The following is a 24,208-nucleotide window of genomic DNA, read 5'->3' on the forward strand; positions in this document are numbered from 1 at the left end:
CATACTTCGTTTTGTATTTTGCAGCTTTTTAATGCTCCTGTTCCCAGAAATAAATACTATCAAGAAAGAGGTTATTTACAGACCAGGAAGATGATGTTTTTCTTTCATCAGCTATCTCAGAGGGTTAATTAAGAAATAGAGTAGCAAAACCGGAATCAAGGAAAAATAGGAAGTGCGCTTATTAACAGTGCTTTTGTTTGCATTTCTGATTGCTTCCTTCTAATTCTTTGTGTCGACTATTACAGCCAACAGGAGCCCTGGTATAACTCTGACTCCAGTTCATGGTTTGTTTAATTCAGGGGAGGCACCTGGGAACCTGACAAGTGGGGATTTCTGCAAGTAAGAGTGATACAGAGCTCAGCAAACATGCCGCATCAGCATAATGCCGGGTCTGCACATCTTGTATGGCAGCGCCGACCCTTTCTCTTCCCTCCATCCCTCACTCCTATCTGATTACATTTTAACAGCTAGAGGGGTGATGAATGATGAATTAAGTCTCCATTCCAGCACAATCCTGAATGCAGACATGTATACCATTCAAAATTTTTGGTTATTCTATGTCAAGCTCCAGAAATCAGGACGAAGAATTTGCAGTGCAATACTAGTAGGGGGAAAAAAAAATCAGCCTGTCTCGTCTGCTGACGATGATAAGATTGGCTGCCTAAATTCTCCAAAAGCAGCCTTCAATTTTTTATCTAGCTATTTATAGAAAACTGCAGAAACAGCTGAGCTGAGTGAAGTGATGTCACTTTTGCTGGGAGGACGGCTTGCTCGGTGGCGTGCCAGGGCGACAGTGCACTGGAGGCTGGGGCCGCAGCCCCACTGTGCGAGGAGCTGGAAACATGGGCATTTTTCAGCTCGGCTGATCAATACGGCATTGATGGCTCTCAGCTGACCTTCCACCCCTCCAGAATAGCAATGGGCAGGCGCTGTATCTTGCAGGCTGAGAGGGCTGCCGCGTGTTAGCTACCAATTTTACAATCGATCAAAAGTCATCTTTGTCAATAAAGGTGGAGATTTCAAGCAACGGCAGGCAATTTTGGAAAGGTCAGGGCTGGGTTTTTATTTGTCTGACCTCTGCTTTCAAGCACAAGCGCANAACAGTAGTAAGAAAATTTAAGATTTTTTTTTCTCTCTCTTCCATGTATTTTTAGTAAGCCTTTGGGCATTTTCCCTGTCCCTAAAAGAATACGGTTGCGTGGCAACGTCCCCGGTTGCCATGGAGACTCGGTGTGTAAGCAGCTGCCGCAATCAGCATTAACTCTGGGCTCGCAGGTTTGTCATTCCAATGCATAGGGAGGGGGAGACAAATAGGACAGCAGCGCAGTGCCGTAAAAGGGAAGTCACCTAGATAATGTCACTCACAAACATATGTTCCCCAATTATTCTTTCCACTGTTTTATTGCCGCAATTATAGCTAAACTAAGATTACAAAATTATATGGTTTTAATTTGCCTCCGTCGACTATGTTTCACTTCCATTAAAATGAAGACTAAACCCATTTAAGGAGCAAACTGTTGGCTTTGCAAGGGATGGCAGATTTTGGTTTATCAGTGGGTATTTCGAGGACTAGGTAAAAATAATACCTCTAAGAATCTTGATATCTAGGCAAAATGAGGCAGGGCCCTGGGTAATAGAGTGCCTTTTTCTTTTGTGTTGCCTTGAACCCCACAGCACAGCCACCACCAGTGATGCTAGCTGGGACCATCCTCCTCCTCTTCCCTCCCTGATGCCCCTCCCCTCCAAAAAATATTTGGAAGTTTTACATTCAACCACCTGAAAGTCTGGCTCTGGGCTCAGCCTACTGGCTGCTATAGCATCCTCGACACATCTTGTGAGATCTCTCTGTTTGAAGACCCCTGCAATAAACAGACACAATGGGGTTGACTTCAAAATGAAGTAACGCAGCATTAACCCTGAATTTCCTTGCATCGGCAGTCTTCAGACTATCGTTTCATGTTGCTCAAACATATTTTATTATCTTTGTCTTGGAAGAAGTTTCATTTTGCTTGGTGGCTGGCTGGCTGGCTGCTCCTGATCTTATTAAAAAAAAAAAATAAAATACATTAAGAAGTGTATGGCAGGTGATGAAATGCTATTCCACAGCTATTCTGCAAAAACCTACAGTATGGTAGTAAGGGACTTCTCTTTGGATTTTTTAAAGTATAGGTGGAAGCATTTAATCAGTGTTAAATACACACATTTGCACAGCTGTGCTGATTCAGTTGTGTAAGCTAGAATCTACTCACAATTTAAAATATTAGGCCACAGAGTGATGCTGGCTCCCTCAGAAACAATTCCACGTTATGTGAAAAAGCAGTTTAAACGAGGAGATAAACATAAACTCGACATTCAGATCCATATGATTTATTTACCAACCTTTTCAAACAACCAGTTTTTGACCCTATTAAATCCTTCCATTATATAAGGGCATTTATTACTGTGGATTTGCATAATTAAAATATACATGCCAAGTCACCAATTTTATAACCTATACTTACTCAGATTCTTGTTAAGACTTGCGTGAGAAACCCAGCTCTTTTGGATATCATTTTAATTAAAAGATAAACATAGCAGGGTATCTTTTTCTAAGGGAATCTACTAGCAATATCAAATTGCAGCTAAAAAGATATTTTCATTTTTCACTCTGGCAGAAATGGCAGAACACATATCTGTTGTGATTTGCAGGGTAAAACCCATGTTCCTTAGAAGACATCTTGCATGCCACCATTTAGACTGAAACTTCTTTCTGTGATCAAGTTACAGTATATAAACCTCTGAAAATAGGGATTTATAATGAAAATATGACTAGACCCTTCACTACAAAAATGTTAGTGGGTGATGTTATAATATACAAATCCAAATAGAATACAGTGACCTATTTTCAAAACCAGGCCAGGGAAAATGACATGGGGAAATTGAATTCCTTGCCCTTACTTTAATAGTGTCCTGTCATGCAATCTTCAAATCAGGACAGGTGATCATTGCAAAACAACCCCTAACCCAAGGGACAGCAGGTACATTCTCAGCACTAATACCTTGGGCCCATCACACTGCTTACAATAATTGGCTGATTGCAGAGGGCAGGTATAGACCATTCAAATCAAAAATATCCTTGAACAAGGGGGGATTTTGCCCTTTTTAATGTTAGAGGCCAAAATAAACCTTAAAACTAAATTCTGTCCTATTTTGTTGTATCATTAAAAATAGCTGGCAATTGGAACAACAAACTGTGCTGCTAAAAATATGATGGTAGTTATGCAGGGATATTTAAAATAGATTAGCATATGGATTAACTTAAATTCAAAACTGGCTTTAACCCTTCGATGACTACAGTCTGGTCTCCAAATAGGGCAATTCTGCAGCTTTAAAGACAAACTTAGCTCCTGAGTGTCCAAACAATATTTGTCTGGTAAAAGCAAGCGTGGCCACTACTGTTTCCATTTATAGCAGGGACTCAGTGGTATCTAAAGAAATTTAGGCAGATGGAGTGGTTTATGACTTCTCTTACCATATTGTCATTTTGGGTTTTTTTAATAATGTCTATTTCAGAAGCTCTTAATTTATTGCTAAAAGCGTATTCAGGAGCTATAGAATAAGGCCCTAGAAATTAGTTTAAGGGAAATATATAAGGCTGCAACTTTGTGTGGCTGTGCTAAATCTAACAGAAGCGAGCAAAATATTTGCAAGGCAGCGTAGAAAGACTCAAAATTGAAGGAATTGCATTATGTAACAGAAAATAAGTTTTCTTAAAGTAAATACATTTTTCGAGCAACAAACAACAACTATTTCCCTGCTGAAAATAGCTTATTTTTATCAAAATAATCCAGTTCACTAAAATAAATTACCTTTGCAGCAGGCACTCAGAATTCATATTTTATTGCATGTCATTTGCAAAATCCAGCATTTTGTTGAATTTGTTGAGAAATCAGTATTTAAGTAAGGTCAGAAATCATGTGAAATGGATTGTCCCAAATTTAAAATGTCAGGTTTGCAAAATTCTTCTTCCAATCTCATTTTTTGCCAATTATAAGATAGCTATTTGTTATTTAAATAACTGTAATGTTTAAAATAAAGCAGTTTTCAAAGTTTTCTGTTCCAGACCAAACACAATCATTTTCACTAAATCGTTCAAGACACTTTCCCCACAGTGGCCTTATTTTTAGTCACCACAGACTGAAACCAAAGTTTAGGTGTTTGCATTTGTTTGTTTGTTTTTAAATATGGATTCCCCTAAATTATTGGTGCTTTTTTTTTTAATGCTGGAGATTTATATAGTGTTTTATGGGAGAAGTCTGTTGTTTGCTAAAGTGCAGAATATTAGGTGTTTGACTGCTTTAACCAAAATATTTGTATTAAAATTGCTGCAGTGGTAATAAGGATTTTTGGGCTTGTTTTTAAGCAAGATAACAATCAATTACTCTCATCTTTTCAAATAAAATCTTTTGAAATAGAAATTTACTGAATTGCTAAAAATATTTGGTGAAAATTAGCCTGAGAACCACAAGCAACATTGCTTGGAAAATCTGCTGTGCGCAATGGCAAATAGCTCAGAGCGAAGTGCCTCTTCCTATTTCAGGAAGGAAATATTCCCTGAAATACCTGAAGTTCCCCCTCAGTCTGGGCACAGAGAAGTCCTGTGAAAGTTCTAAATGGGAAGCTGGATTCCCTTCCAAGGGGGAGAAATAGGACTGTGACAGAGCCAAAGGAAGAAAGATTGACACTCCCCAGTGTGCGCCTTCTTTCTACTGAGGTTTTCCCTGCAAAACCAGAAAGAGTCAGGCAAAATGCTCCTACAAAAAGCAAGCTTTTGGCAAGCAAAGGACTGCATACAACTCTCTGCTCCCAGCTCGTGCTGACATGTCATCCTGCAGACAGCCAAAGACGGAGAAAAGTTACTGCCAGGCCTACTGGGTAACTGCCTTTGCAAACAGAGGGATGAAAAACTTTGTTTCTACAGGAACATAGTTAACAACACTCATCTTTTTGTTCCTGCACAGAAACATGCCAGGCAAAATTCCTCCTCGAAAAAGTATTTTCCTAAGGTGAGATGCACATCAGAAGCACCAGTAAGAGTAGTGCTTCGAAACCTAATATGGATGGTAGAACCTAGGTACTACTGACCTTTACAAAGACACAAGAAGAAAAGGTAAGTATGGCATCCAGCATCACTAAACCTTTCTTTTAGGATGTTCTGTGAACTGAGGTTACCTCTCAAACTACTTAAAATAGGGGAGGGAATTGCCTGAAGTGTTAGCATGTAGATGCTGCATCAAGATCCTAACACTGAGGAGTGGCAGGAGGCAGAGCAGAGAGTAGAATTTCTGGCAAGGAAATTTAATGGTTATAATTTGTTCCTTACCTTCAATTTAAATGTATTTTATACTCTAGCATGTATCCTTTAAAAAAAGGTTTCTGATCTCTAATGAAGCTTTCGGTTCATTTGGAAAGGAGAAAGATCATAGATGTTATGGATTTCATTCAAAGTCAGTTAATAAAATCTCCTTTATCCAGTATCCTTTTGGCATAATCAGACAACCTTGTATTGCTATTATCAGATGAACCTGCTCCAGTACAAGGATTTTATTACCTGTACATAAGGTTTCAGGGAAAATATTTTGGGAGAGACAATGATTGTTGAAATAAATGTGAAACATAAAACATCTGAATGTTGCCTCATGTAAAAGTCACTGGTATAAGAGATTATAATTAAAAAAATATATCTTCCACTTACATAGCAAAAGAGCTGTAACATCCTGACATTCTGAGGCTAGTGCTCATCTTTTCTGCTTCTAAAAATGAAATGAAAACTGTAAGAGTTTGTTCTCCAGTTATAAACGTGTGAGGCTCTTTGCCTTGTGCACACACATATCTATATATGCATAGGCAGACACGCACGCGTGCATGCACGCGCGCACACACTGGAAAGACGCTTTTGTCTCGGGGGCCATTTCTGCTCTTCAGAGATCATAAGGCTCTTAGTTAATATGAGGAACATACAGAACAGTTATAATATTTAAAACTACCATTTTCCTTTTATATATGTATGATGGCAACTGATGGCCATTAGGGAAAAAACCCACAAAATATGTTTTTTATAATTCAACTAATAACTTGAGTAAAACATATCATATTTTTCGGTTAATTCTCTCTTTTTCTCCTCAGAAATAAAGAGTGTGCTGTTGGCACTGAAATTTCCACCAAATCCTATGCTGTATTTAACATGGCTCTTAGCAGGTTAAATCATAAATATACACACAAAATTACTAAAAATTAGCATTTAGTATATACTGTTTTTTCTTCCTAGGCAGTCTGCCTCTTTTTCATTTGTTTGGATTTTTTTTTTCTAGTTTTTTTTTGCGTTTATGATAATATTGTCTTTTATGCTTTTATTGTGTTTTTAGAATCTATTCTCCATTATCAAAGACGCTACTGAGGGAAGACACTTTACAGAGATTATTAGATTTCAGGAATAGTCCAACATTGTTCAGAGCTAATAAAACAACAGGACAACTGCAACAGTAACAATACTTGGGCTTCGTGTGAAAATGGTTTTTAAGTTTGTGCCCTAAGCAACACCAGTCATTCATTCATTTAGTAATAAAGATTACACTTCAACATTGCTGTGTACTAGAGACAAAAATTATTAAGAAAAGTTATAAAACTCTTGCAAGAGCAGAAACAAATCACAGTTCCAGTTCAAGCTTATTTTTCAGCACTATACAGTTTAAATGCTTACATGTGTTATCACAGCACCTTTGTAAATTGCTGCACAAACATCTCACACAGATATTAATCTGCTGGAGACAAATATTATATGTATTTCTATAAATGGGCAAGAGAGAGATATAGATGCTGATGCTGAGAAAAGTCAACATCAGACAATTTTTATAGGTACTGAACCTCCCTCAAAAACCTACTGGAAACAATTATTCTATACCCATTTTACTGGTAGGCTGAGATGGGGCAAGGTTTGCCTTGACCAAGGGCCAATTAGTGAGCAAGTTCTGGAAGTCGATCCACAACTGGGAGTATGAGACACTGAACCTCTGCACAAGGAAGAACAGACAGAGACATCACCGAGGATTTCAGGAGACAATCATTACCTCCATGTGTATTAATCAACAGCTCACTCCAGGTAAGGCTGGAAAACTGGTACCTTCCAGCAGTGAGCGCACAGCTACGTCAAGCTTCTCAGGCCCTTCTGACAATTTGTTCTTGGGCTGTGGTAATTATTACACCTTGGAATTTCATAAATGAAATTTTGGGGAGCCCCTAATGGCTGCAGGAGCCTTCCATGCTCATGTGCAGTATCCTTAGTAAGCAACCTAGGGAATTGAGACAGATGAATAGTGGGGTGACACTGACCCAAATGTATCCCTATTTTTGTATATTTTTACAGGAGAAGCTTAATCAGATTGAAAGCTGCTTTTGTAGGCTTTCACAGTAAATGGCTTTTAACAAAAAGGGGAGGGGGATATTCACAGAGCAATGGCAAGAACAGAAACTGGAGGTTTGAAAGACCCACCAGGAGAGGGAATTCAGCCCACTTATATTAAATCAGCTGGTTTTTTTTTCTCTCCTCCCCCTTCCCCTCCCCCAAGGATCTGGTACCCAAAAAGAAAATGATGTGAATCCATTTTCAGTGCTGATTTCTTTTAATCCTGCAGATCAAAACCATTCCAGAGTTTCTGAATGCTTTTTCATTCTAAAGGTAAAACATTTCACAGGAAGATGTGAGAAGTAAGTCTTTCCAATCAGGGATTTTAAACTCAGTTGCTTGCAAAATATAATGAACTTCAAAAAAAATCATAAAGGGCCTAAATCCTGTAGACAATGGGGGTTTTGCCATTAATACCTAGAGCAGCGGGATTGTGCACAGAGTAATCAATTGCCCAACAAGGCCCTGGGAACACAATCAAGAAAGGAGGCTACAGGAACATACAATATTTCACATCTAATAAATGGTCTTTTGAGATTACAGACATATAGAGTAGCAATAGAGAGAAAGACTATAATGCTAAAGTAGGGATTATATATATCTGTCTCTCTGTCTGTCTCTATCTGTCTATCTGTCTGTGGGTTAGAATTTTAACAATCATTTTTATATAAAATATCAATAAGATGAATGCTTCGGCACTGGTTTGCTTCAATTTAAATCCTCATTCTTTAAAAGCATAGTGAAGACTATTCTATCTTCAAGAGAGAGGAAGGTAGGGGAGAAAGAGGCAGGGTGTCTGATAGACTAATCAGACTGGCTCCTAACAATACCTGTCTTGGGAAAGCTAAGGGACTATAATAAAACACTTTAAATACGCCTTCGCTGTCAGATGCTGTATTCTTTCAGTATTTATTTTACTAACAGTGTTATTTACAGTAAATTTAGTAAAATAAAATTAGACCAGCTTCATTACTACATGTTAATCAAGTTTTAGCCTTAAAATAGTGCTGAAATAGCTGTTCCTTAATAAACAGAAAAACTTCCAAATGGTAAAATATCTACAGCACTCTTCCAAATTCAGTATGCAAGTGTAACCTTTTTATAATTACAACAGCCAAAGGATTGTATTCTCAGGCAAATCATACTGAAAGTGATGACTGAAAGAAGAAGAGCAGATTTCAGTTGGGTTCTCTCTTCCACCTCAACCAATTTTTTTGGTCAGATTCTTCCTTCTCTTTCCCCTTCTTTTCCCCCAGAAATCCCTAAATTTTCTGATTCTTAACTGAAAACCAAATATGGATTGTTCCCTCAACCTGGCCTCAGGGTGGATCTGCACAAAATGGTAGGTACAATATGTTCATGTAACAATTAGGGAGACTGTTTCTACTTCGTGTAACGCTCTCAGCACAATGTCTTAGGCTCTTAATCACAACCTGTATCCCCTTGCCATTTTTAACCCAGTGTCCAGCTCATCTTTCAGTTCAGTTCAAGAAATAAAATTAGTCTCACTGTTCTCAATCACAACAAATTATAATTATTAATGTTTAGCTTTGATTTTATTCTCATAAAGTATCTTATCAGTGAGCTGCAGCTGCTTTCCTGAATTCAGAGAAAATGCCAGTTATTAATTATAGTATCATATATCACCCATATATATGATCATATGTATATATATCAGTCTGTCTAGATTACAGTAATGTGCTGATTCTCTGAGCCTATGGGGAAGGAGAATGTGCATGGCAAGGGGGAAAAGTAAGCATCTGATGTGATTACAGTTCCGATTAGCATATAAACTATGTTAAGTTCCTTCTACTACCTTTATAAAATTAATATCTTATGTTTTGGTTGCCTTTTCTACTATCACCTTTTCCTGACAAATAACTTGAATGAGGACTGATTTTCAAATAACTTTTTTCAAACAGAAAAGTTGCAGTTATGCTTTCCAGTATCCCACACGTACACATTAGGTAGCTTTCTCCCCTGGAGTGCCAGAAAAAAAACATGCATTCCTTCTTGCTACAAATCTGTAAATCTGAAAAGAAGAGGGCACATGAATAGGAAAGCTCTTTATAGAATAAAAAGCATGGGGTGTTATTAAGTAGAACTGTAAGCCCTATTCTATTCATAGTAATTAAAGGATCAGATCAGGTTAATGTGAGGACCTAGGTCAATAAAGTACTGTAGGTTCACCCTTTTTAATCCTTCTCAATCCTATAGGCTGAGTTTCTGACTGCTGTCTTTGACTCACAAAACTGTAATAGGTGACAGAGATGTGCAGAGAATTGTTGAGAAAAGTTGATGTTTATATCAATCCCACCATACATTTTTTGAGCCTAAGTGTCAGGAGGTGCTTGGGGTGAGGTAGCTGGCAAACTGTAGTGCTATTACCTTTTTCATCGTACCAGCTGGTAAAATAATTATAAGAAAAAGATTGGATAATATTTTGGGTTTGAAGACTAAATTCATAGTGGTCTAGATAGTTTAAAAATGTTTTTCTATTAATTTTTCCATTGTTCTCTATGTGCAGATCCACACTTTAAAATCCCCTTCCCTTCTGTCACCCCCATCAGTGGGTGCCTGTGGCAGAACACGTCTGTGACTGAGCCCTGGGTCCATGAAGAGCTAGCACTTCAGAGCAGAGGTGTGCAACCTAGGGCAAGCAGTGTTCCTGCCCCTGCATTACCTAGCGCAGTGGAGGAACTCACAGGGTTCCATTGGGCGAGGGAAGAAAATTTTGATGAGGAGCATCCATCTGAGCTGCAATGAACTTGAATTAGAGAACTAAGGATATCCCTGCCCTCCCTAGGTGTAGCTCTTGAAGCAATCATCTTGCCTATGGCAGCCAGCCAGCATAAATATCCGTTTTGAGGTAATCTGGAGGATCCCCAGTCCCTGCAGGTGTCAATCACGCAGGCCAGTTGCCCCAAAAGCATTGGTTGGACATTGCAGCATACTAGAGATTAGGCTGATGGCTCTATCTGTAGGTTCGGTCTCACAAAATGAGCATGCCCCATACTCCTCTCCGAAAAACTCCAGCACCCCTCAGGCCCGCAGTTAAATCCCTGCTGGCTTCTCTCAGGGTAGGGCTTTGCCATCTCTTCCTGTTTTTCTGACCAATATTTTGATCCAGATTTCTCCTGTAGTGCTATCCATCAGGCATAGATTTTATGACACTTTTTCCCTCTCCTCTGACCCTACAAAACTCTCATTATCTAAGGTATGAAATCAGTGAGAAATTGTGCTTTATGAACCACTTAGCTTAAAAAAAGCAGTGGATCCTGATGTTACACTTAAGAGTTATGGCTGAAACTGAGTGAAAAGAAAGATTCCACTCACAAACACGGATGTTCTTTTGCCACAGGACTACTCGCCTTATATTTATCTCTTGTGTATGTTTGGATATTACTTTTTCTGAGACTTTTACTGAAATCTCTCCAAAGCTCACAGAACTGAACAAGAAAACCCATGTTCATTAGGGTTTTTAAATCTTCCCCCACAATATACCTGTTCTGATTTATAAGATGCATATGTGCACATCCACACATGGTATCCTACTCCCTATGTATTGTTTATTATATGTGTATATATATTTTATACATATATATATATAATGGCTCAAAGCGAATAGAAACATTTTTTCTGTTAATTTCCAAAAATTTCTGGGAACTGTTATTATCTCCATTAGCATTTATCAGAATATCTCCAGGAAAGTTAGAACTTTTGGAATTTAAATGACTTGTTGTATGGTCCCCAAAATAATAGGTAAATTGAAGCCACAGAATTTTAAGGATTACATTTTAATGCAAGATATTGTGTTCTTGTTCACATGTGATAAATCAGTGCAAGAGAAAGCTAAACCTCTGGAGGAGAAAAATATGCCATAGTGCATGTTTGCCCTCTGCATTTTCTCCTTTCCATATCTCTGTGAGCAGTTTATTAAATCTTTTTAAAGACAAAACAAAACCCAAAACCAAACAACACTATGGTAGGGAAAAGATCGATAGCTTTAAAGACTGAGGCAGAAAAGATAGAAGGGAGAGTCCATTATGAAAGCAGAGGCCATCCCAAGAAACTGAGAAAAATAAAAATAAATAAATAAATAAAAAGAAAAACACCAAAAATGTTAGTATTTGAACGATGTGAACTCTGGTAAACGCCAGCATGCAATATGGCAAAAACGAATCAATCAGTTCAGCTTAGTTCAGCCTCTGCAACTGGCCATCTGGCGCGAAATCAACCAAATGTAGCCCTGCATATTCATCTTCATTTTCACAAATACTCAGGAGAATGTCATTCTAGGGCAAAATAAAATTAAATCACCATAATTTTTAAGACATCTTTTCCTCTCGTGCTCTCAGGAGATTAGTGTGTTTATGTGAGACTACTCATTGCTGTAGGGTTAGCAGGTAATTTCTAAGGGGGTACTCTCTCTCATATTTAAAATCACATTTCACTTACTCAGGACACTTAGGCATAGATTTTGTGGTAAATGTTTTGAAGCAAAGATCACATGGGAAGTTACTGCAGCTACATGGACAGATTTTTCCCCCAGGGTCAACAGAGAGGCATTCTGCATTTAGCTTCCACAGCCATCCCAACAATACACCTGTGTGACCTACTGATGTTGTGGGACCACACTAGATAGACCTAAGGGCAAGTCTGGGCACTTAATCCTTAAAGCAGATAATGTAAAGCAATGGATGCCTGAAGAGTGAGGCCAGAACCAAATATCAGCTGTGATTAAGACTGTTACTGATTTGGTACACATTTTGCCTATACAAATCACAGTGATGAGCACAGGGTAGAATAGTAACCAATATGAAAAAAAACAGGAGAAAGAAAATGAGAATGGGGGATGGATGGAACCTCTATGTGACACCACCATGTTGAGTTAGAAACTACAAACTACAAACAAAGTTAGAAACTACACTACACAGCACAGTCCTTTATTCAAGGTAACAAAAAAAAAAATGCTGGTCAGGATAGATTATTTGGGACTTTATCTTTTAAGTGCTTGAATTAAACCCTAATCATAGTCCATCTAGAAGCCTTACTCTTAGGTTTATCTATTTGTTTGATTGAGTTAGGTGCTCCCAGAGCTGAGTTAGTTGTTTTGGGTTGGGTTGGGGATGGGAGGGAGGAGTTTGATTTGGGTTTAAGGTTGGTTGTTGAATATGTGCTTTCTTGCAGCATTCAAAGTATATTACATTTTAAGAAATTGAACAAATTTATTTAAAGTTTGGCTAACAAATGACTTCTTGAGCCTATCTTCTGATGTTGATATTTTCTTCACTAAGTACTACCTTATCAACAAAAAAGAAGAAAAAAGCCTTAAGGTGCTTCTCTTGATGCCATCTCTTTACTCTTGTCCTAGAGCTGTCCTACTTCATTTGATAAGGGATAAAGAAATGCCTGGCCTCATTTGAATAAAGCAAATGTTATGCAAGCAATGTTAAGCAAATGTTAAACAAGATGCATCAAAAGGCAATAAATACCTTACAACTTCAGGCTGCTCGGAAACACTAGCTCAACATGGAACCACGTTTCCACTCAGACAGGGAACATGAAATAGCTAAGGCCAGTTAATCTACTTCTATCTATCTGTCTTAAGGATTTAAACTAAAGCCTGTCGCTATAGTATCTGACAGAAATCCTTCCTCATCTATTTACTTATGCTATATACAAAACTGTTAATTCTAAAAAGGCCTCCTGTAAAACCTAAATACAGTATATACAATTAAATATAGTATTACTGATTTGATTTTTCTTCTGAATATTTAAAAAAATTCCTTTTATTTTGTTCTGTTGTTTTCAATTTGGTTTTGTTTCTTAACTAGAAAAGGCCAGAATTACAGTTATTTTTGTTTTTGAAACCTTGATTATATTAATTAGTAAAAATAGGTTTCAGGCACCATACAACAATAATTTTCTTTCATTTTCACATCTGTCTGAAGTTTTATAATCACAAAACAATAATATGTTGAACAGAGTGTAGTTCCACAAAAAACTCAAAACCAAACCCAAACACAAAAAAACCTCACATGCACACACACCTAAAACACAAATTCTTGGCAAACATTAGACTTGAGAATCTCTTCCAGTTCTCATTTCTATTCGGAAATATCACTGTGCTCATGAAAATTGCTACAGTTCTACTTATGATTGTTTATTTTAGTATGTCACCAAAAAGTAAGTATTTACAAGAAATAAAGTAAGCTGTTACAAAATGTTTTATACTTGTTCTTCAATTTTTGCACATTATCATTTTACTGTTTACATATTGGTATATTAGCAAAATGACAACTCTGTTTTTAGATTAAAACCGGACATTTATAAAGCGTGCCACGTAGGATTCAGAATGCCTAATTCTGAAACTGCCTTTGCCAACTATGTGACACAAAATTTATGTTTTATCTTCAGTTATGGAGAGGTTTGAAATAAATATTTTGTGCTGTTCAGAGAGAAAGCTGATGCATCACTTCATAACCTCTCAGATAGCCTTTACACAAACAGTGCAAACTTATCTAAGGCCATAGTAATGGCTTCAGCAGCTATAAACTACAAGACCAGTCTCATCTTAAGCATCTCAAATCTGACCTTCTGTGACAGAGACAGCTTTCTGTTCAGGATAACTTCCCTTACAAGCTTTTACTTGCTTCAGTACTTCCTGAGAATAAGAAAACTAGTTTATGATTGCTGTACTAAAGCTTTGTATTTTGTGTTAAATACATGCATTTTTTGCTAACATGTGGAAAGTTTTTGCTTCCTTACTTTTTTTTTCTAGAATGACAAGAGATCCTAAGATCTAGAAGAGTGTGGTCCTCCTCTCATTTCGGCATAGTCAAAGCATCTATTTGCATTTTCCCACTTGTTTCTATTGCCCACAAATCAGTACAATCGTGTAATGTACAGCATACAATATTCCACAAGCTAGAATGCTAATACTCTAAGAATACTAGAAATTCATACTTAGAGTCATATAAACTAGTCATATATTATAAGGAATTATTAAAAAAAAAGCTGTAGAATAATTTTTACTGTAATTGTGCCAGTGTTTTGATATTTAGTAGGCTTTTCTTCTTTACTAAACTTGTGTTTGAACTTTCTCAACTTGAGAGAAATAGTAAAATTGATATTGACTCAAAACAACAGGCTAGTTTTATTTCTTCATAAATAAAACAATTGTTGCTTTATAATTTGTCATCCATATAATATTGGTTAGTATTTCTAATTAATTGCCTCATAGTTTTCCAGAAACTCTTTGAACAGGCTCAACTAAAAGAGCTCATTAAGAGGAAGAGCTTGCAAACATAACAGAGAAAATTGTAATCCACATTTTATTGATATTTGGCCTTCAAGTACAATTCTTGCCTGTAACATTCAGTCTTTTAAAATCCGAACATCAAACATGATTAATTGAACACAAAGCTGGATCATGTAGTTTTTAGCTTGTGTTAGACCATCCTCAGCTTTACTGAGAGTGCAAAGACCCTTGCCATACACTGTTATGGAGCAAAGTGATGACAAGATGGAGTGGTACCCAGTGGGACTGGGACCAGTGCCTTAACGTATTTTTGAAATTGCAATACCAAGTAAACCTACTGATTTTTTTAACATTTATGTCAAAACCAACATCACTGACACCGACAGGACACATGTTACTACAAAGGTGATTTCCTAAAAGACTTTTCCTAAAAGAGCCTTTGAATAGGGGTCTGCTTCCAGTGGTTACAGTAAGTAAAATAACCAACACCTAACCAAGTATTAGGACTCTTATAAAGCATTCACACCAACGACATATTCAGTACAGCAAGTTTAATCTTAGGTCTTTGCTATATCAGCCTATTAATACTATCATAGACTAGCAAGATACATTAGATGAGAAATTTAAACATTTGTGATAAATTACATAATTTCTGTTTTTTCTGAAATTAAAATTGTTACCTATTTCCTATGAGCCATGTCATTTAGAAATTGGATGCTAGTCAAAATAAATATAAAATCCTTACTGATTACACCAAAAGATGACAAATATTTTGTGGTTCCACACAGTAAATATGGTGGTTCCACACAGTTCCTTTATTCACTGAGCAGACGGTGCAAGAAGAAAAAAGACATTTAAAGGAATCAAATAGTTTGAAGTCAAACAAATCAGACAAACAACTTTGAGCATAGCACTACAGAAACATTTGAGACGTTTCCCCTGAAATTTGAAAATTAGACAGAACAATATCACTTCATGCTGCCCACTACAAAAGTGTCAAGAATTCATTCCCATTTCACTTACACCAGTGTTGTTGTGAAGCAACTCTGCTCAGAAGAACAGAAACACTTCAGATTTACATTATTGTGTTAATGAAGTAAGACTTTGGCCCTAAGATTTAGGTCTTTCATTAGTAATTTATACCCTCATTAGGGATTTATAGAAATGGAAATCTAGGATCAAATGCTAATTGAGAATTGTCAGTTGTAAATAAGTGCTAACAAGATAAATTTGCTCCTGGTCACATTGAACAGAGACCTGCATTTTACAAAATGAAACTCTTCCTTTAATATAAAAGCCCCAAAACTCTTGGGTTAGTAGTGTGCAAGGAACTCTGCTGCTCTGACACACAGCCCCTCATAGGCAGAGCCATGGCTACTCTTTCCTCTGCCAGCTCTCACAACCGATGCTGCATCCTCTAACCTCCTCCTTCACCCCACCCTTCACCCTCTACCTCTGCAGGGTGTGGACGTGGCCAGGACTGTGTACGTGAGATCTGAGGACTCTCTTTAGTTCCAGTGAAGACCCTTTGTGCTCTTGCACTTGTGCAAACAGAGAGAGTCCTGGAAGAGCCCCGTGTGAGCAGTGTGTGATCAAATGGATGCTGCACATGGTCATGTGCGATGTTATGCATGGTCATGTGGGAGAGGAACTCACAACCTGGCCAACCAGCTGGTCAAATCAACATGAACCGACAGAGAGGTCTTCTCCCTAAGCTGTATCAGTCCCTCACAGACCAAACCCCACTGGAAAGAAACCCAAAGGGCACCAGAGAGGAACCAGAGCAAAATTTGCACAGGTTTTTCACATGTATGACCAAGAGACCAGACACAGGTCACCTCAAAACATGCAACCACTAGTCAGTCTAGATATAGATTGGACCACAATACTGAGGTAAGATTTCAGTCTCTCTATATTCAGTGGAGATGGGTAACTGGAATTCTGATCCCTCAATTTAGTTGAATTTGGGCAGTATGACTTAGGTCACATCTCCAGCTGAATACTATTTTAATTTTAATCCAAGACAATATATAAATTACAAGAAAGACATACCAATTTCTGGATGAGGCATCTGACTCATGTAAACCTACAACAGTCAAACTGAAACTTGATCTCAGCATCAGAAAGAAAAATTCAGTTTTAATCCACCTTCCCATGCTCTTTTGGAGAAAAATAAGTCCTTCCTCACTCTGGATATTTTTTGCACCGAAACAGAATCTCTCATGCAGCCAGAACAAAGTGAATTCCACACAAGAGTCTAGTCATCACCAGGAACCATAACCACCACTCAAATTTACAATGGTTGCATATTATTTTCTGTGAAAAGGAATTCAACTTAATCTAGTGAATTGCTGTAGGCAGTTATTAAGAAACAAAACAAAACAAAGCATTTTATGTATTTAAGGGAAAAAATTATAATAAATTGCCAGTTTTGCTTGTTTGTTTGTTTTTAAAAAAGACATCATTCAGTTGTTTCAAAACTCACTAACGAAACAGCAACAAGAGGCAGAACATTCCCTGAAAATAAACCCAGGAATATCCTCTCAAAACAGGGACTCTAACATAGCTGTTAGCTTTTCAGAAAAAAATAAATAAGATTTCTCGTTTGGATTGGTTTGGTTTGGTTCGGTTTAGTACCAAGAGCTCCTAGTGATGGGCTGTCCACTCAGCATTATGTACCTGAGCCAAAGACAATTTCTGACTTGTATTTTACTGGGAGATTGCTTGCCATATGATACACTGAAACACTGCACAGTATAAAGTTTCATAAGATAAACCTGTTGTTTTTTCCCAGGGTGATAGTCTCACCACCATCTTTTCTGCCTTTGCAATATCCTAATGCATCTTTTTTTGAATATCCATAGTTTCCCTCAGAATAGTTTTCTATTATACTAATGTGCTTCAGAATCATGGCTTCAAGTACAAAGGAAAAGGAGGAGAAAAGAAGCAGAAAACTGCACTATGCCCCTTCATTAAACATGCTCCTCCAAGTGAAATGTGTCTCTGGCTTGGCTCAGAGGCACATCGAGACTTTTATCAATCTCCCCTGACCAGACAGTAAAATATTAATCTTGGGATTCCTTATTTCAGCCAAAGCCTAAAAGAAAGGAGTGAGAAACAGAAAAAGAGAGGGAGACACAAACATTTCTTAGCTTAAATCTGATAACTATATGTATAACCCTTCTAGGTCAACTGGGTACACTGTTTCCCAGCTTCTCCTTGCTTCCTGAACTAGGGAGATCTTAAGTTAGTAGCCTCCAGACCTTACAGTGTCCCAAAGAGGAAAATATCTTGGAGACAGAGGTACTGAATTTAAATTTCACGTTCCCACCACACTTCTCATGTGACCTTAAGCTGGTGCTAAAGGAAAAAAAAACTCAGGAGCAGTTAGTTAGTGGTGAGATAAGGAAAGGGTTTAATTGTGCCAAGGCAATAGATGTTACAAGACATGCGTGCCAGCTGTGCTTGAAATGTTACATTTTTTAATACCATCCATCCAATCCCAAGTATGTCCACCCTGTAGCCTTTGTTCTGGTCCACCTCCTAGCCCATCCCCTGAGAATTGGGTCTGGGGGCTTTTGGGACCACATCTTCATCATATTCACTATCTTCGGAGCACTTGGGATGGGAATCTCAAAGGAAGGTACCTAAGGCACCTAAACTTTGCTAATTCCAAGTGGAATCAGATACATACTCTAATGAAGGCAGTTTCATGAGTTTCATAGTATTAACAGAATATTTCCCATTTTACTCTCTAAGAACAGGTGCCTGAAACATAGAGACAAAACTTTGGTTGAGATTTTTTTTTTTTTGCTTCACTGGGGATATGTTTAAAAAAAATTGATTAAGCACTTGTGTCTACAGAAATCAAAGCAATAAGAATGAGAAAAGTGTTCCTGTCCAGGCCTCTGCAAAACTAATGAACCCCTGCCTACTCCTTGTATCCACCTTAGTACCGAAGTGTGCACAACATCTTACTTTGTTTATTCGTTTTTAATGCTACTTTCCTAATCTTTAAAATATTTTTTTTATTTTTACATCTCTAAATGTCTATCCTATTTCATCCACTTTCCTAGTCTTTTTAATCTTCTTTTCTTTACACTGCAGGTCTCTCAGTCTTTCCCCTTATCCCACAGCAGGGCACACCCTCCCTTTTCTCATGGCTAGACTCTATGGTCCCCTTTCCAGCTCTTCTGCCTCTCAGCCCCACAGTTCGTATAGCTACAATTCCCTCCTTTCTCATGTTACCTCTGACAACTGAAAAATAATTTTCCTGGAAAGCAGAAGGACAATATTTTTAAATCAGTGATTTTAAAACTGATATGTCTCATTTCTTTGTGCAGTATCACATATGCTTGTGTTTAGATATTACCCAACTTTTAAAAATCATTACTATGAGGAAAAGAAAGTCACTGCTACTGTGGGCAGTCCTGGGTCCCACAATTTAGGAAAGATGTGAAGGTCTTTGAATGTGTCCAGAGAACGACAACAAAGCTGGTGAGAAGCTGGAAGGAATGTTCTATGATGAGCAGTTAAGGACTTTGGGCTTGTCTAGTTTGGAGAGGGGGGTGCTGACCTCTCCTCCCCAGTATCAAGGGACAGGACACATGGAAATGGTTTTCAAAGCTGCACCAGGGAAGGTGTAGAATTGACATTAGGAAGCATTTCTTTACTAAGAGAATGATCAAATACTGAATCAGACTCCCCAGAGAGGTGATTGTTACCCCAAGCCTGTTGGTGTTCAAGAAGCTTTTGAACAATGGCCTTAACAACAAGCTTTAACTTTTGGTCAGCCCTGAATTAGTCAGGTATTAGACTAGGTGATTGATGCAGGTCCCTTTCTACAGGTGAACCCCCCACAGGTATTTAGAGTGAGATTTCTGCACTGTGTCTTGTGAGGTTCCAACACATGATCATACTAATATCTTTTGTATGAAAGAGTACAATTTTTAAAGCAAGTTGACACCATGAAGCACCCAAGCATAAACTCAGGAATATAGGTGGGTCTTAGATTTCCCAACCTGCATAGTAGAGGGGACCTGCAGTGAGTGCTGCTTGATCCTGGTCATCTCCTCTCCTGTAGAAGCTGTTTGCAGGCACACTGAACTCGGGTCATATTTTCTGGCCGTGATGGGGAGAAGCAGGGGATGCTGCTCCCAAAGAGATTTTTGTTCCTGTATTTCTTGGCAGATTTTAGGCTAGTACAACTGCTCTGGGCCTGTGTTCAAAACTTATTCTCCTGCTGTAGCCATTTCCACAAATGCCCTTCATTCAGTATCTCATGTCTCTCCACCTTCAAACGTGGCTCACCTTACATGTATTTCCCAGAATCTGACAGAAGATGTCAAATTCCTTTATTCAACCTTACGCCTTGTGTTTGACCATCACTACAAAACCCCAGGCGGCCAAACCCTCCAACCACCACTATTTCCATAGCAATTTGGTCAGTCAGTAATAACTTCATGCAGCAACAACCAGCTACATGAGAGGCCATTGCAATAACCACCTGGCACCACTGTCCTGCACATGATGCTCAGTGGAGATGAACCAGCTGACCAAAATGAATGCAGTTCTTTTGCTCATAAACTGGGATTAATCTCAGTTGGTCAATAACACTTTATTTATCAATTCAATGTTTGTCACTTTAGACCTCAACTTTTAACCACAGTTGACACCAGGCAATCCTTGAGGTGGGAGAGTTGTCCCCTGCTTGGTATCATTTTGTAACCTACCACTGGACACAATGGAGCCTGGACCCTTTTGACGTATTAACTATCTTTAATCATAGCAAATTCCCATAGCTGGTTTGTCAATGTCCTCTTTATGATTTAGTTTGGCCATGAAGATAAAAATATTATGACTGCAGAATGCAGCAATTAGCACTCACATAGACCATGCAAAAAATAGTACTTGGTATATAGATCTTAATACTGTAACACAATTTATAATGAAAGCTTTCCTTAAAATAAATAAGGTGTTTAAAAATACTGTAGGGACTATTCACCATTAGCTTCCATTTGAAGTCAGTATGATTCCTTGTATGAAATAAAGTAAGTGCATTTACCCCAGGCATCATACAGGGATACATAACTGCAGGACATTGCAAAATCAGCTGTGTTAGCATCAAGGTGGAACCTTCATTTCCTCTTCTGATTCTATCTCTTTTACTTTCTACCTTTGAGAAACCATTTCCCATTTAAATTAATAAAATTATTAATACAATTTATGCTACCATGAAGTATAGTTGGAATAAGTACCTCAGAGAAAAGATAATTAGAGAAGAAATCTACCTCATGGGATTTGTGGTCTAGAATGGTCTCCTCTCATAAAAATATTAACATCTTATACACATTCCCAACCTGCTTCTGAGAGGTGCTGAGTGGACCAGTCAATGCAATAGCAAAGGGGTTTTAATTAAGGAAGAATCAGATTTAGAAATCTCCCACCTTAGGTAGGCCAGACCTATCCCTTTCATTGATATTGTCATCTTCAGGAAATGCAGAGTTTACATAAGTAAACATTCTCACTTTTTTTCCCTGTATTTGAACATTTATCCATATCACAGAACCACAGAATGACCTGGGTTGGAAGGGACTTTAAAGATTATCTAGTTCCAACCCCTCTGCTATGTGAAGGAACACCTTTCACTAGACCAGGTTGCTCAGAGCTCCACTCAGCCTGGCCTTGAATACTTGCAGGGATGGGACATCCACATCATCTCTGGGCAACCTGTTCCAGTGCCTCACCACCCTCACAGTAAATCATTTCTTCCTAATACCTAAACTAAATCCATTCTCTTCTAGTCTGAAACCATTCCCCCTTGTCCTGTTACTACATGCTCTCGTAAATAGTCTCTCTTCATTTTTCTTATAAGCTCCCTTCAGGTACTGGAAGGACGCAATTTGGTCACCTCAAAGCCTTCTCTTTTCCAGAGGCTGAACAATCTAATCATCTTAGTGGCCCTTCTCTGGGCTTGCTACAACAGGTCAATGTCCTTCCTGTGCTGGGGGCTCCAGACCTGGACGCAGTACTCTAGATGGGGTCTCACAAGAGCAGAGTAGAGGGACAGAGATGCACTTCTTTTAATGCAGCCCAGGATATGGTTGGCTTTCTGGGCTGCAAGTGCACATTGCCAGCTCATGTCCAGCTTCTCATTCACTCCAAGTCCTTCTCAGCAGGGCTGCTCTCGATCTGTTCAATCTCCAGCCTGTAAAGATTCTGGGGGTTACCCAAACCCAGGTGCAGCACCTTGCACTTGATCTTGTTGAACTGCATAAGATTCCTACAGACCCACTTCTCAGGCTTGTCCAGGTCCCTCTGGCATCCCATCCTTCAGATGTGTCAACTGCACCACTCAGTTTGGTGTCAAGTGTAGACTTGGTGAGGATGCACTCAATTCCTTTGTTCTATGTCATTAATATAATGGTCTATCTGCAGATCATTAATTATGATTACTCCTAACAGTATGACTGTATTTTTGATCACAGTCCATTTACACAGCATATAAGTTATCTTTGACTAACTAGGTAAATATTATCACTTGAAGTAAGGTTTTCAAGCTTGTATGTAATGTTATTTATTGAACTTGTTAAAGAATATATCATCCTAAAAGAGAAGTAAAGCTTTATTCTGGCAAATCTGCTGCTTAACCCAGATCTAACACCTCTACCGTGTGTAGCATTTACACAATGGTTGCAATCCCTTCCCTTTGTGCATCGTAGGAGCAAACATCAGGCTGGCTGTGCAAGTTTCGAGCTGGCTTCCCGCCAAGTCTCCGAAACTCAACAACAGAGCCTGTTTCCCAAAGAGGGAAGAAAAAAAACCAAAAACCAAACAGCCAAAGTTATAGCAAAAAATATATCTTTCACATATAAAACAGATATATACAGTGAGAATACTATATACCTATAACCCCAGAAACCCCAAATAGCTTCCTAAAAGGGAAGAGGGGAAGGGAAGAGGGAAAAAAAGAACAAAAAAAGGATGAAAAGGGACAGAAGCAAAACAGCTATGCACAACCTAAAAATCCAGTAAACCAGCAAAATAAAGAACTGGCAAAATCTCACCACTTCCCTTGAGAGAAGCAGGATGGCTGAACGCGGCCCAGCACTCTCCCCTCATGTGTGCCAGACAACAGCAGTCGCTGTAGGCCTCAGCTCCAGATAAGCAGGACCGAGACAGGGACCCACCATTCTCAAACCTCTCCGGAAGGGAAGAGAAGAGAGTGAGCTCTCTTATCTACACCTTATTTATGTGTTGTGTTACGGAAAGGAATAGCACGGAATACTTCCTTGGTCACCTTCCTAGTTCCTTCCTGGTTACAAGCTGGTCTCCAGGAAGGCCTAGGGTGAAAACTAACACACTGGCCAATGTTAATTCCAGCTAAATGCACTGTACTAGGGCAAATGGAGTGCAGACAATAATGTTGAGGTGAGAGCCAGCTCTCCAGGTTTCAACAGTCAGCACACAATTACTATGCAAGTCATTTTAGTAAGAGCACCTAAATCTTCAGCCCAGCGTGGGAGGAGGTTGCCCTGCCCAGCACTGCTGACAGAATGTTTGCACAGACTTTGCACAGGTTGCACCAGCAACATAGCAACAGGCTGTTATAGCTGCTCTTGAGCTTCCCTTTATCAAGCCCCTGTCAGCCCTCCTGACGGTGTCTATCAGGTCTCAGGATTGAGGGAAAGCTACAGTTTGTACCACAGTTGAGGTCAAAGATTAAACCCTTTGGATAACCACACTCCTCTGTGATAGCTCACACAGACGGTCCTGTTCCTGCCCAATGACCTGACTTTAGCTGGATGCTAAAGTTTGTGGAAATCATGGCTCGTAGTATGGTTTGTTTCTTCAAACTGTAGAGAGGGTAGACCATGCAACACATTTTTCTGCCAGGATTTCCCCTTATCAGACTACATATGTGGCTCAAGGGGAGAAAAAAAAAAAGGAGAATCTCAGAATGAAACTTCTGAACCAAATTCTTCTGTTGCCAGCCAGGTCTTCTAACCTCTCTCCCTCACTCTTCATTAGACTAAAGCAGAGAGAACACTCCTTTATCTGTGTCAAACCAGCATCTGACTATTAGATAATTAACCTTTGTATTCATAATATTCTAGAAAATTGTAGAAGAGAATGTGTGGGAGGACAGAGGATAATTTGAAAGAAAAAATTTATATAGGTAAAATAAATGTGACACAAAGTGATATACCATGCAGTAAGGCAAAAACAGAGAAAAAAAATTGAATTTGATACAAGATATAGTCAAGGATGGTTTTTAACCCAGAGAGAGACACTGAAGAATGGAGACCCTGCTTTTCAGTAGGAAGAATGTTAGGAACTTGTAGTAAGAATACAAGCAAAAATCCACATCTTTTTTAAACTTGTAGAGAATTTCATAGTGGTGGCTTTTAAATATAACAGTGGTGATTTGGACCTTTGACAATAAACTAGTTTTGAATCTGGCTAATCTGAAAGAAAAACTTAAAACTCATCCCAACCATTCT

At 38.5% G+C, this 24,208-nt stretch overlaps 1 long non-coding RNA gene across 2 annotated transcripts; it reads right to left on the bottom strand.

Moving 5' to 3' along the window:
• Window positions 1-1,961: 1,961 nt before the first annotated feature.
• Window positions 1,962-23,494, bottom strand: LOC108504506. 2 transcript variants are annotated; one of them, XR_001877141.1, is made up of 4 exons: window positions 23,206-23,494; window positions 5,735-5,792; window positions 4,603-4,760; window positions 1,962-2,039 (listed from the first exon to the last, which is right to left on the bottom strand). It is a non-coding gene; the product is annotated as an uncharacterized LOC108504506 (long non-coding RNA). The 2 variants fall into 2 exon arrangements; XR_001877140.1 differs by lacking the exon at window positions 23,206-23,494 and adding an exon at window positions 22,772-22,862.
• Window positions 23,495-24,208: the final 714 nt, after the last annotated feature.

The sequence above is a fragment of the Lepidothrix coronata genome, unplaced genomic scaffold (genome assembly GCF_001604755.1).
Source record: "Lepidothrix coronata isolate B3197 unplaced genomic scaffold, Lepidothrix_coronata-1.0 Scaffold166, whole genome shotgun sequence".
NCBI lineage: Eukaryota > Metazoa > Chordata > Aves > Passeriformes > Pipridae > Lepidothrix > Lepidothrix coronata.